Source organism: Pleurodeles waltl, chromosome 2_1 (genome assembly GCF_031143425.1).
Source record: "Pleurodeles waltl isolate 20211129_DDA chromosome 2_1, aPleWal1.hap1.20221129, whole genome shotgun sequence".
Lineage (NCBI taxonomy): Eukaryota > Metazoa > Chordata > Amphibia > Caudata > Salamandridae > Pleurodeles > Pleurodeles waltl.
The window spans coordinates 393,136,257-393,148,372 of record NC_090438.1 but is presented as its reverse complement, the minus strand read 5'-3'; positions in this window follow the sequence as shown (position 1 = coordinate 393,148,372).

The window sequence follows — 12,116 nt, the reverse complement described above, 5'->3', positions numbered from 1 at the left end:
AACAGTGTACTCTTAGATTCATAACGTTTACATTGGGAGGCTGTACACTGGACCTGTAATCTCCCGGTCCCTCTTCTATTTATCCCCAATGTGAACACCCAGGTGTTTCGGAGGACTGTTCCTTGCTAGACGGGGTTCCAAAACTTGGAGTTTGTAACCCGCTGCCACCTGTAGTACTATCAGGGTATGTTGAAGAGGGGGAAGACTGGGGAACGTATCCACTGGGTGGGAGGCTGGTGGGATTATATGCAGGGGCTAGGATTTGGTGCTTGCTGACCTGAAGATTGCTGCGCCTCTGGGTTTAACCTAGAAGGTCCGTTGTGTTCAGTGGCTGCACTTATTTCAGAAACCGCAACCCCACCCACCAGTGCTCTGAGGAGCCCTATACAGGCAGCATAAGAGTCCTCTACAGGGTGATCATTTTCAAACCTAGAGTCCAAAATAGTTATAGGAGTTTATGGGACCAGTCCGCTGGGAATCGCCTCTACATTACCCGTTTCAGCCTTAAAACACTTAGCACTATGGGGTCTTGTCAGAGGAGTAACTGTGTTTTTAACTGAGAGATCTAGAGGAACCATTTGTAGATCAGGGACCGGTTGCTTCTTCTTATGATTCTTTAAGGAAAGACGGTTTATTTTAGGCTTGTTGCACTGATTGGGATCCCCCTCAGTGGTTTTAAACAGTACTTGATGTTGTGTGTCTGCAGGTGTAACGGCGCCATCGTCTGTGTGACCCAACCCTTGCTGAAAAGTACTTTCAGTGGAAGAAGTTGTTGTAATGGTGGTGGTGTTTATTTGTAAAGTAGTGCAGTGGTTAAGGGCTGTACCTGGTCTATGACGATTATCTGTAGACCCTGGTCGTTGTTTGTTCTGACACCCTGCGCAAATCGCCTTGGCTGTTGGCGAGTTTGTGTTTCGTGAGACTCCTATGACGTCCTTTAAAGGCAAGGCTGAGCACTTGGTCTTACGGTGGACAACTTCTGAGATCTTTTGTGACATTTCTACGATGTGAATGATTAAAAAAAATATATATAGATAATGCTTCAACCACTGTATCCTAGAGGGTGAAAGAAAACTAGGTAGAGAGAGAGTGAGAGGTAAAGAGAGAGAGAGAAAGAGAGAGAGGTTAGGATTCTGTAGGCTCTACATTTTTAAAACACACTTGATGTGCTCCCGCGGTTGTGGCCTTTCTTTATTGGTGTTCCATGTTTAGGTGCTGTAGACTTCCTTTTTCTGCCTGCCTTGTTAATGACGTCTTCCACATTTTGCGCCAGTGATGCACTGCTCGTGCACACCTCTAGGGGCTCTGTACAGAAGAGGGAAAAAAAGTCACAATGTAAACCAGTGACTGTAAGTGTTCTCTGAGGCATCGGATAATTGTATTTACCCGTAAGAGCTGTATCATGTTGCGATGAAGACTTAACGTCTTGAGCCTCTAGGATCTGCTGTAGAGCTTTGACAGCCATCTGTACTTCGGCATCATATCCTGTATAAAGAAAGAAAAGTATCAGAAAACATTGTTAGAAATAAAGCAAAATAGGTAATAAGAATAGGTCATTGACACGGTTCTATAATTATAAAACTATAGGTAGCTGTACCTTGCTGAAAGGCATCCATTTCCTTGTGGTGCACCGCTTGCTTTTGGGGATCCTATGTACAAAAAGAGACATACTTGATTTTAGACCGCCATTCATTTTTATGCTGTGTCATAACACATTCATAAATATTCTATAAACATGTAAAAGCTTTTACTCGAATAATTACATAAACAATTAAGCAAGCTCACTCAGGATAATAGCTAATAAGTACACTATCATACCCTTACATTGTTCTGAAGGTACGATACACAAAGCCTCTTGTTCACATTTCTCAAAAACCATACACTGTTTATTTAAAAAAGTTCACATGGCAGCACTGATGTGCATCATAATATCTAGGAATCTGTCCATAAAGCATTATTTATATAGTTCCAGGGGCTTGGCAGCCTTATTTTACTCATATTACAATACCACCTCTAGTCCTTATAACGTAATATAATTACAGTAATTTAAAAAAATATAAAACACAAAACAATTTAAAACATCAGAGTTCCTTGTATGTACATATATATATACAATAGAGTGGTAGCCAGATCCTAGGATCCATTTCCGTGTTTTTGCGCTAGCTCTCCAATGCTCTGAACCATGTGTGGGGGTGGAGTTCACTCTAAGCCCCAACCTAGAGGGTGGAGCAGACAGGCTGAGTTAGCTCCACCAGCACAAAAACATTCTTTTTGGAAAATTGCAGGCTGTGGAGGCAGCATGGGGGGCCCTTGCATCTTTCTCAACACCTCCCCAGGACAACAGGACCCTAACCTAAGGTGAGTGGATGGGGGGGGTTGTGGAGCTCTAGATGCTCAGAGCCCCCATCATTGAGAAGTTGTGCTGTTGGCAACAGGGCAGAGGACACACACACAGTATACTCTGTGTTCCTCTGCCACCACTAATTACTTTGTTTAAATCATTATTTTTTTAATTTATGTTTATTTATTTATTTTTTACATTTATTTATTTTCTTTTTTAAATTTAACAAAAAACAAAAAACAATGCCATCTGGGCCTCGGGGGACCCAAGCCTCGTGCTGGGGGCCCAAGGGCCCCAAACGTTTGGTATACAGTAAGGGTCTGAGGGCCCAAGTGCGGGAGGCAAGGGCCATCAGGCCTGTACTTTGAGCTGGGGAGTAGCCGGCATATCCTGATGGGCCATCTGGGCTGAAGGGAGGGGAGGAGTGGTCACTTACATCTGAAAGAGCTTTGTCTGCCCTTACACAATGCTGTCTCCGACCTCCTAGTGTGTGTCTGGGGCCTGGCATGGGCAAGGCAGGATCTTACAAACAAGAGAGACTTTCCTTTGAAGTAGTCCTTCTTCAAAGGCAGAAAGGGTATTAGATGAGCCCCCAAAACCCCTGAAAATTAGATCACTTCTGGAATAAAGAGGAACCTCTGCCAAGGAGTAGAGCTGAAGAGCTGGGGAGAAGTGCTGCCCTGTCCGCGACTGTGCTTTGTGGAGCTACCCTGCAGTTGCTGCCTCTGCCTGTGAAAGGAGACAAAGAGTGGACTTTGTGGTATATTCCTGCTTGAGAAGAATCTCCAAGGGATTGGACTGAGCTTGCACCCTGTTCTGAAGTCGCAGGGCCATCAAAGACTTCCCCCACCAGCACCTGGACTCTCTGCTGAGACTCCTGTCCTGATAAGTGGTGCCCTATCCAGTCCCTCGGCCCTTGAAAGGAGAAGCTGATGAAAATCCCAAAAAACTGACTTCGGACGACTCCGGACCGACGCTGCTGCTAAATCCAGTGATGCCGCCTGCACCCGACACCATGGCTCTCACTGGAGTGCGACAACCCTCGCAGGCCTGACACTGCTGTGGCCCTCCAAAGTCTGCAACTCTGTGGAAGTCATCGCACCACGTCGTGACCGCTGGATATTGACTCCGCCCGAAGTGTGCAGATTCAACGCTTAACACCTAAGCCGCCTCACCTCCCCCGCTCAGCAGCAAGGACCCAACACCTCTTCATGACGTCTCTGCTCCTTCGCCCCACAGCACCGGAACCGATGCTGCCTTGGATCCAACAATGCCATGATCCTCGACTTCGAGCACCGGCTTGTTTTCACTCTTTACTAAGGTACTGTACCTGGGGGTCTGCGTCAATTTGTGCCCGGCGCCATTGGCGTTGGATTGTTGGGAACAACTCCACCACGACATTGTGTTAACACCTCATCAAAGCATTTTGGGCCTGATTACAACTTTGGAGGAGGTGGTAATCCGTCCCAAAAGTGACGGATATACCACCAGCCGTATTACGAGTTCCATAGGATATAATGGACTAATAATATGGCTGGTGGTATATCCGTCACTTTTGGGACGGATTAACACCTTCCTCCAAAGTTGTAATCAGGCCCTTTGTGTTTCTAATCGCTATTTTTAAGTTTAATCTTTAAAAATTCATAACTTGACTTGTGTATGTCAGTTTTTTGTCGTTTTGGTCTTGTTTTATTTAGATAAATCTTGGCTATTGTTCTAACCTGTGGTGAGTCATTTTGTGGTGTTTTTACTGTACTACTGTGTGTGTTGGTACAAATACTTTATACCTGGTCTCTGAAGTTAAGCCTACCTGCTTGTGCAAATCTTCCAAAAGGGTGAGCGGGGTTAACTGAGTGTGATTCTTCTTTACCCTTAATAGAGTGAGGGTCCTTGCTTGGACAGGGGGTAACCTGACTGGCAAACAAAGACTCAATTTCTAACAACCACCATCTTTTCCCATATGCTTGAGGCAGACGAATATGTGCCAACCCTAAAAAAAAAAATACGTGCAGGTGCTCGGCACCGGAAACAAGAAGCACAAATTAAGCAATGTCACCACCAGTCATCACAATACTTTACATATGTATTCTCAGGGGGGCCCCAGAGCACATAGCCTGTGGAGCCGTGCAACAGCCTTTTTGGCATCCCCCCGTCCCACCCAAAAAACAAAAAAATACGTTGGAGCCCCCCACATCTCGCCATAGTCCTCCTTTCACACACATTAATATAATTCTAAAAGCGCGGTTAGAGGCTGGCTTTACTTATACTGACAGCTATCCACACATAGGTGGTCATTATGACAATGGCGGTGACTTTTAAAGTGGCGGTAATTACTGCCAAATTATGACCATGGCGGTGATAACTCCCATAGACAACTAATGTACCACACCAACCGCCAGGGTGTTAACAGCACTGGCCACGGTGGCAGCCATCAATAGCCAGACAGAAGACAAGGTACCGCCCACCATATTATGACATAGCAAACCACCACAATTCCCTGGGCGGTACCAATGCCATCAAAAGCCTTGTGGAAACAAGCACAGAAGACGAAAGACTTACCGATGCTCATCTACGTCATGCTCCACCTGGAACACCAACGTCGACGGAGACGACGACGGTGAGTACAGCCACCTAGCACACAAGGGAGGGAGGAATAGGGGAGTGACACACACATGCACAACTCACACCATTCACACACACCATACACACAACCAGCTGCAGAGGAAAACCAATGTCACAGGACCCACGTCATAGTAATGCAAGGGCAACACACAGGTAAAACTGATATTGTAATTTGATGCCAACAACTACCATATTGTCCATGTGATAAAATAAATTGAAGTAAATGTTCAGAAAGGGCCAATGGCCAGTCCAAAGTACAAAAGGTCCACATGGCCTTAGGGTACAGTCCAAGCCCAACTTGTTCCCTGACAAGATCCACACTACACAGTGCAGGGGCATTATGTTGGCAAAGGGCAGGCACGTCAGGGGGAAGGGGGGTGGGGGCACCTCATTTGAAGTGGGGAACTTGCCCACTGCTTCCGGAGGGGGCTCCTTGTACAATAGTCCCTGGAGGGTGGGCTACATGCCCTCTGATAGAGGTGAGGGCTGCTGTGTCCCATCTGCAGGTGAGGACTGCTGTGTCCCTTCTGTATGTGACAGCTGCTATTTTCCAGCTTCAGGTGAGGGCTGCTGTGTGCTAGCTGAAGGTGAGGGCCCCTTGTCCACTGCTATTGGAGGTGTTACCCTGCCAGCCTCTGCTGGAAGTCAGGACTCCTTGCCCACTGCTGTTTGAGGTGTTACCCTGCCAGCCTTTGAAGGAGATGAGGGTTCCTTGGCCACTGCTGTTGGATGGGGCCTCTTGCCTGTCTTAGTTGGTGGAGTGGGAACCTTCCCTTTCCTGGATGGTGGAGAGGGATCCTTCCCTTTCTTGGGTGGTGGAGTGGGATCCTTCCCTTTCTTGGGTCCCCACCTTCTCTTTCTCGCCTTCATGACTAGGAGGTGCCTCCACTATCCCCGTGGACTGTTTGGTTGAGGTGCTGGGCTGGGTCATTTGGACATTGCTCTTACGGGCAGGACGAGGGGGTGGAGAGGGAGGGAGGAGGTCAATTTGGGCAAGGAAAAGCTTCTTAGGGACGGTAGGGAGGGATGAGGGAGGAGGGATGGGAGTGGAGGTTGAGGGAGTGGTTGTTGGAGGTGCACGTCTGCTGGACTTGGGTATAAGTGCATGGGCAGTGTGCTGATGTGAGGTGGATGGCTGTTTGGAGTCTGAGTATGTGCATTTGTGTCTCTTAGGAGGGGGCAGACTGGGTGGGAGAGGACACAGGAGACGTGTGGATGGATGTTGTGGAGGTGTCTGCAAGTGAGGTCTGTGTGCTGCTTGGTGTGGTGATGGTGATGGTGGCTGTTGATGCAGTGTATGCAGGTGTGAGTAAGGATGTGACTGTGAGGGAGAAGGGGGAGGAGGGGGAGACAGTGGAGGTAGTAGATGTTGTTGTTTGTGCAACTGTATGTTGTTTGTGTGAGGGCTTGTGGCCTAAAGTGTGCTGCCTGTGTTTTCTGTGCCACTTTTGTGTGATGTTTCCTGTGCATGCTTGTTTGTATGTGTGCATGGGATGGGTTGGGGTTGAGGAGACTGGTACTTGGAAGTGGTAGTTGGAGGGGGGACTGTAGAAACAGGGATGATGGCTGCTATCAGAGAGGAGGCCAGATTCTAGGTTAGTGGTCACGGGCAACTCGGATAGGGGCTACTGGGAGAATGGTGCTGGTATGGGAGGGAGGATGTACCTGTAGCTGGGGTGGTCCCAGAGGTGACTGCCACCACCAGGGCCCTTCCATCACCTCCTGTCTCCGCTGTGGTGCTCCCCTTGCCCTCCGTCCCACGGTGTCCGTAGACTCTGCCTCCTGGGTCCTGTGGGGTGCATCTCCCTCTATCCCCTGTGCCTCTGCTCCTCTGCCAGATGATGCTAATGCACACATGGACAGGATGATAGAAGAAAAAAGGGGAGAGAGAGAAAGGGAGCACTGGGTCAATTACAGCACCAACAGCACAGATGGCATACACATTACCGTCACACACAGAGATCAGGATTGAGTACCATGCATCACACTGGCATTCCATTGGCTAGGTACCACAGCAAGATGAGAGCCAAACACCAACAACTCCACCCCTCCTGGGACCTCTTAAGCACTGTCTGACATGGAATGCAAACTAGCTATGTTACCGGATTTTCCAATACACCCATTACCCTTGAGCAGGATCATGCTGCAATGTCTGACCTGGCATTAAGGGACACCCACTAACTGACACTCACCACCAGGATCCCATGCGACCTACCATTTATAGTTGTAATGCCCATTGTACACACCCCCTTGTGGCTGCTGTGATGCCCTCAAGCGCCCACCCAGCTCTGGGTAGGCCACCCAGTATGCGGGCCACCAGGAGGGTCAGGTTCCGACAGGCACACCGCCCTCATTGGGATGGCATCCCCAGCTGGGCCTCCGCATTCTTCCAGGCCCAGCATCTCAGGTCCTCCCACCTTTTCCTACAGTGGGTGCTCCACCTGCTGTAAACTCCCAGGGTCAACACGTCCTTGGTGATGGCACACCACAATCCTTTCTTCTGATGGGCGCTGACCTGCAGAGGTAATACAGGCAGGAAGACACCATTACACATACAATCCAGCCTGTCACACATATGGAACACAAATCCCATTTCCATCTCCATTGGCACACACATCACCCATTGCCCACTATGTACACCACCAACAAACATACCACCCCCAAATGACACGATGCTTGCACACACATCTCCATGCAACCTTGTCACATGCATTGTGCCCATGGTATACTCACCTGTTGGTCTGGAGGCCCATACAGATGTTTATACTGGGGTAAGACCCCATCCACCAAGTGCATTAACTCCACGGAAGTGAAGGAAGGGGCCCTTTCCTCTGTCACACGGGCCATGGCAGGGTCTAGATACAGGTCATAGCAGCACACGCAGTGAAGGCCTTGTCCTGTGGAAAGTCAGGAATCAAGTGAGGTCATAGATAGAAAATGGCGGTCACGTCCATGACGGTGTACACCGTCACCACTACCAGTGATCCCCATTGGCCACTGTACTCCATAGAGCACCATATTAGCTAATGAGGAATAGCACGGCGGTGCAAGACCACCTTCTGCCATGACGCCCAACATCGGCGGAGTTACCTCACTTCCACCTGTCTCTACAAACAGGACAGGTGTTTGGCATTTTATGTGGCAGACAACATTCATATAATCGAGAACTGCGTCATTGTTAAGATTTGCACATACATTGCCATTCACATAGTGCCAACACATTAATGCTCAATGTACACTGAGGTGGCGGTTCCATTGTTCAAATTGTGACTCCTTGCTCACTCTTGTGTCCCTTAGATACCTACCACTGCAGATGAATAGGAGGAGGAGACAAGACCCCGTGTACAGACCTCTTGTGGACTTGGCTACACTGGAGGACATGCACATAATACTGACCTATAGACTGGACAGGGCCACAATCACAGGGCTGTGTGCTCAATTGGAGCCTGACTCCATATCAGCTAACCATCATCCCACTGGGATCCCCCCTCTTGTGCAAGTTCTATCTGTGTTCCATTTCCTGGCAACTGGTTCTTTCCAAGTGACAATGGGGTTGGCAGCAGGAATGTCACAGCCAATGTTCTCAATTGTGCTGGCAAGGGTTTTTTCCGCCTTGATGAGACACATGTGCAGCTGCATTGCTTTCCCCCAGGTTGAAGATTTGGCCACTGTGAAGGCAGAATTCTATGCAATGGGACATATACCTAATATTATTGGGGTGATTGACGGAACACATATAAAGATGCCTCCATCTGACGGGGATCCCTGTGCTACCCACCTGAGATAGCTGCCAGATAGTAGTAGCATGCTGTATGTTGCACAACCTGGTCCTCAGACGACATGTGCCTTATCTGCAGGAAGAGGAGATTGGAAATGCCCCTGTGGCAGCAGTGGACCCTGATGACAGTGAGGATGTGGAGGCAGAGGATGAGGATGTGGACAACAGAACAACAGTTATGGGTCAATACTTCCAATGACACACTGGTGAGACAGTGTAACTGACCACTCCTCTGACTATTGATGTTTTCAGTGTGGCTGTAGCAGGATGGCATTTACTTCCTTTGCATCTCAACTGACTGTCACCTATGCCTTCTAATTTTGCAGCTGTTGGTGTTCTAACAACTCTGTACTGATGTGATGACTACACACAGTTACAGGTCTTTATTTGTATGCTATCACAGTGTTCAGATCATTTTCACTAGATGTGACTGTTTCCATAGTTGCACATTTTCATAACATAAAACACTATCACTCATGTTTTGTTCAAGGGTGTTTATTGTAGAGCTAAGTATAGATGGTAAGATGCAATGTAATGGGGGTGATAGTAGAGGTAAGCACAAGGTATTGGTCCAGTCTGTTTGTAGCACAGGTCCCGTGTCCAAGGGGCTATAGGAAGGGGAGCAAAAGTACTTCAGAGTGGACAAGGTGACAGAGTGGGACACAAGGGGGACAATCAGTAGAGTCTCATTTCCTGGCAGTTGTCTTGGTCTTCACAAGTGTCTCTGGCTTCTGTCTGGATTGCAGGGAACGTTTGCGGGTGGTTCACCTTCTGCTGGAGGTGGAGTACTGGTGGCCTGTGGGTCCTGTTGCAGGGCCTCCTGTCCACTAGCTTCAGCAGAAGTGGAGGGAGGGCTGGTCAGTCGACTGGCTAAGTGGTAGGGGCCTGCTGGTGTGCTGTCCATTCTCTCATGATGTTGGCCGTAACTGCCGGCACCCCTGCTATGGAGACCATGATGATGTTGAGGGTCTGCAAAGTTTCCCTGATCTCCTGTGGTGTACTTCCTGCAGCCACTTGTTCTCCTGCATGTTGGTAAGGATTTGACCCATCTTGTCCTGGGATTGTTGGTAAGCCCCAAGGGCATTAGTGAGTGCCTCCTGGAGAGTCAGTTCGATGGGCCTGTCCTCCCCCTGGCGCACTGCTGTCCTCCAAGTGTCCCTGTTCCCCTGAACCATGTCCCCTGAATGGTGTGCCCACTGCCACTGACCCCAGGTCCCTGATTATTTTGGGGTGAGGTGTGGCTGGGGTCATTGTACAGGTGGGCACACTGCTGATTGACGTGTCCTGGGGACAGAGGTATGTGGATGTTGGGTGGGTGCTGTGTGTTGGATACTGATGGGGAGGCTCTTTGGTAGACTGTCAGTGGGCTGGGATGGCCGACTGACCAGTGGTCCCTGATATGCCAGGTAGTTCATCCAAATCCTGAAGTCCAGAGTTACTGTCATCACTGGGGTCATCTTCTGTTGGAGGACTGGATAGTGGTGGCACCTCCTCACCACTGGGATTGGCTTGGGCACCTGTGGGGATATAAGTGATGTATTATGCTTCTGTGACATATTGTACATCCCTAGCTTTCCCTCTATCGTTGCTGTTGCCCTGCCACCTTTGTTTGTGTATGGTGATTTTTTGTGTGATTGTTAGTTCTCCTCCATGCTGTGCATGCTTTTGTGATGGGTGTACATGCATGGCTGGGATGGCTGTACATGCATTGGTATAGCATGCAGGGTTGTCATTGGGGTTAGTCATATGTATAGGTGCACTGTGTGGGATGTAGTGGAGTGATGGAAGTCAGGGTGAGGGGGTGAGATGGCATGCAGGTATGGAGGATGATAAGTAGTAAATATTGACTCACCAGTGTCCAGTCCTCTGGCTACTCCAGTGAGTCCCTCAGGATGTGAGCTGTGGGGGAGGAGGTGGAAGTCCACCACCAGTCCTCTGGATGGCAAGCTTTTGCCTTGCTACCACAGAACGTACCTTCCTGCATAGGTCATAACACCTCTTCCTGATGTCATCCCTTGATCTTGGATGCTGTCCCACGGCGTTCACCCTGTCCATGATCCTCCACCATAGCTTCATTTTCCTGGAATTTGCTGGTCCTGTGCTACAAATAGCTGTGGCTCTACCCTGACTATTTCCTCCACCATGACCTGCAACTCATCATCAGTGAAACGGGTTGGTTTAGTGGGGACATGGGTGTTGTGTTGTGTGTGCTGTGCAGAGGGTGTTGAGTAATGTGGTGGGGCGGGGGATGTAGGGAGTGTGATGGATGAATGGGGGTTTGTGGTGTGTGTAGTTGTTGCTGTGATTTTCGTGTCTGTTTCATGGCAATTTTTGGTGTTCGTAAAGGGTTGTGGGTAATGAGAGTGTGTGTTTTATAGTGCTGTGGGTGTATGTGTGTGGTGTGTGATTTTTGTTTTGGCCAATGTTGTGTTGTTTTGTATTTGGGTGGCCATTCTGACCGCGCCGGTGTGTACCGCCAATGGTTTACCTCCATTAAATGTCCGCTGTGGTGATTCATGGGTCACATTGTGGTGGGTGTTGTTTTGTTGGTGTAACGGTGTGGGTGTTTGTGCTGACACTGTAACACTGACCTTTGGGCTGGCCGATATGTGTTTGTGGCAGTATTCTGTTGGTTTGGTGTGTGTGTCTCATAATATGGCAAATGGATGATCACCACCGCGACAGTATGTTGACGGTCATCACAGCGGTGGTAAGCGGCATTTACCGCCAATGTCATAATGAAGGCCATAGTTTTGTTCTTTACAACAGGCGTATGAATGCTCTATGCTACTGTATGGAGAGTCACAACTACAGAGGGTGCAAGGGTTCGTGATGGGCACCCCTAGCCGATTTTATCATAATTAATACACATTTTGCGTTCCACATTAGTAGAATATAACAATAATAATATTATTAATAAAAAAGATTTTTCAAAGAAAATATGACTTTAAATAGTAGTATTCAAAGTACATGGCCATATGCTCTGTGTGTCCTAGGGAATGGGGCTAGAGACAACAGCAAGTTGGAATCACATTACAAAATATATTCAAACATGTCAAAGATATTTACCTTCAGTAGAAGCTGGTTTGCCTCACCAGTTTGTGCCCTCCCCTTCATATTTTTCTCCTTAATGGTCTTTGGTAACAGTGCTCTCCGCAAGCTTCAATTCTTCGCTCACAAAAAAACAGTCTTGTGAGATGCCTGTGTGTATGATACCTATGGGGGCGTTTAATACTTGCTATGCCAGGCTAATTATGCCTAGGCTTTGTGAAGGGGTGGGCTCTGAAACATATTGGCCCTCATTATGACATTGGCGGTAAATCCCACTTACCGCCATGCTGACTACCACCAACATCACGCCGCCGCAGATATCCG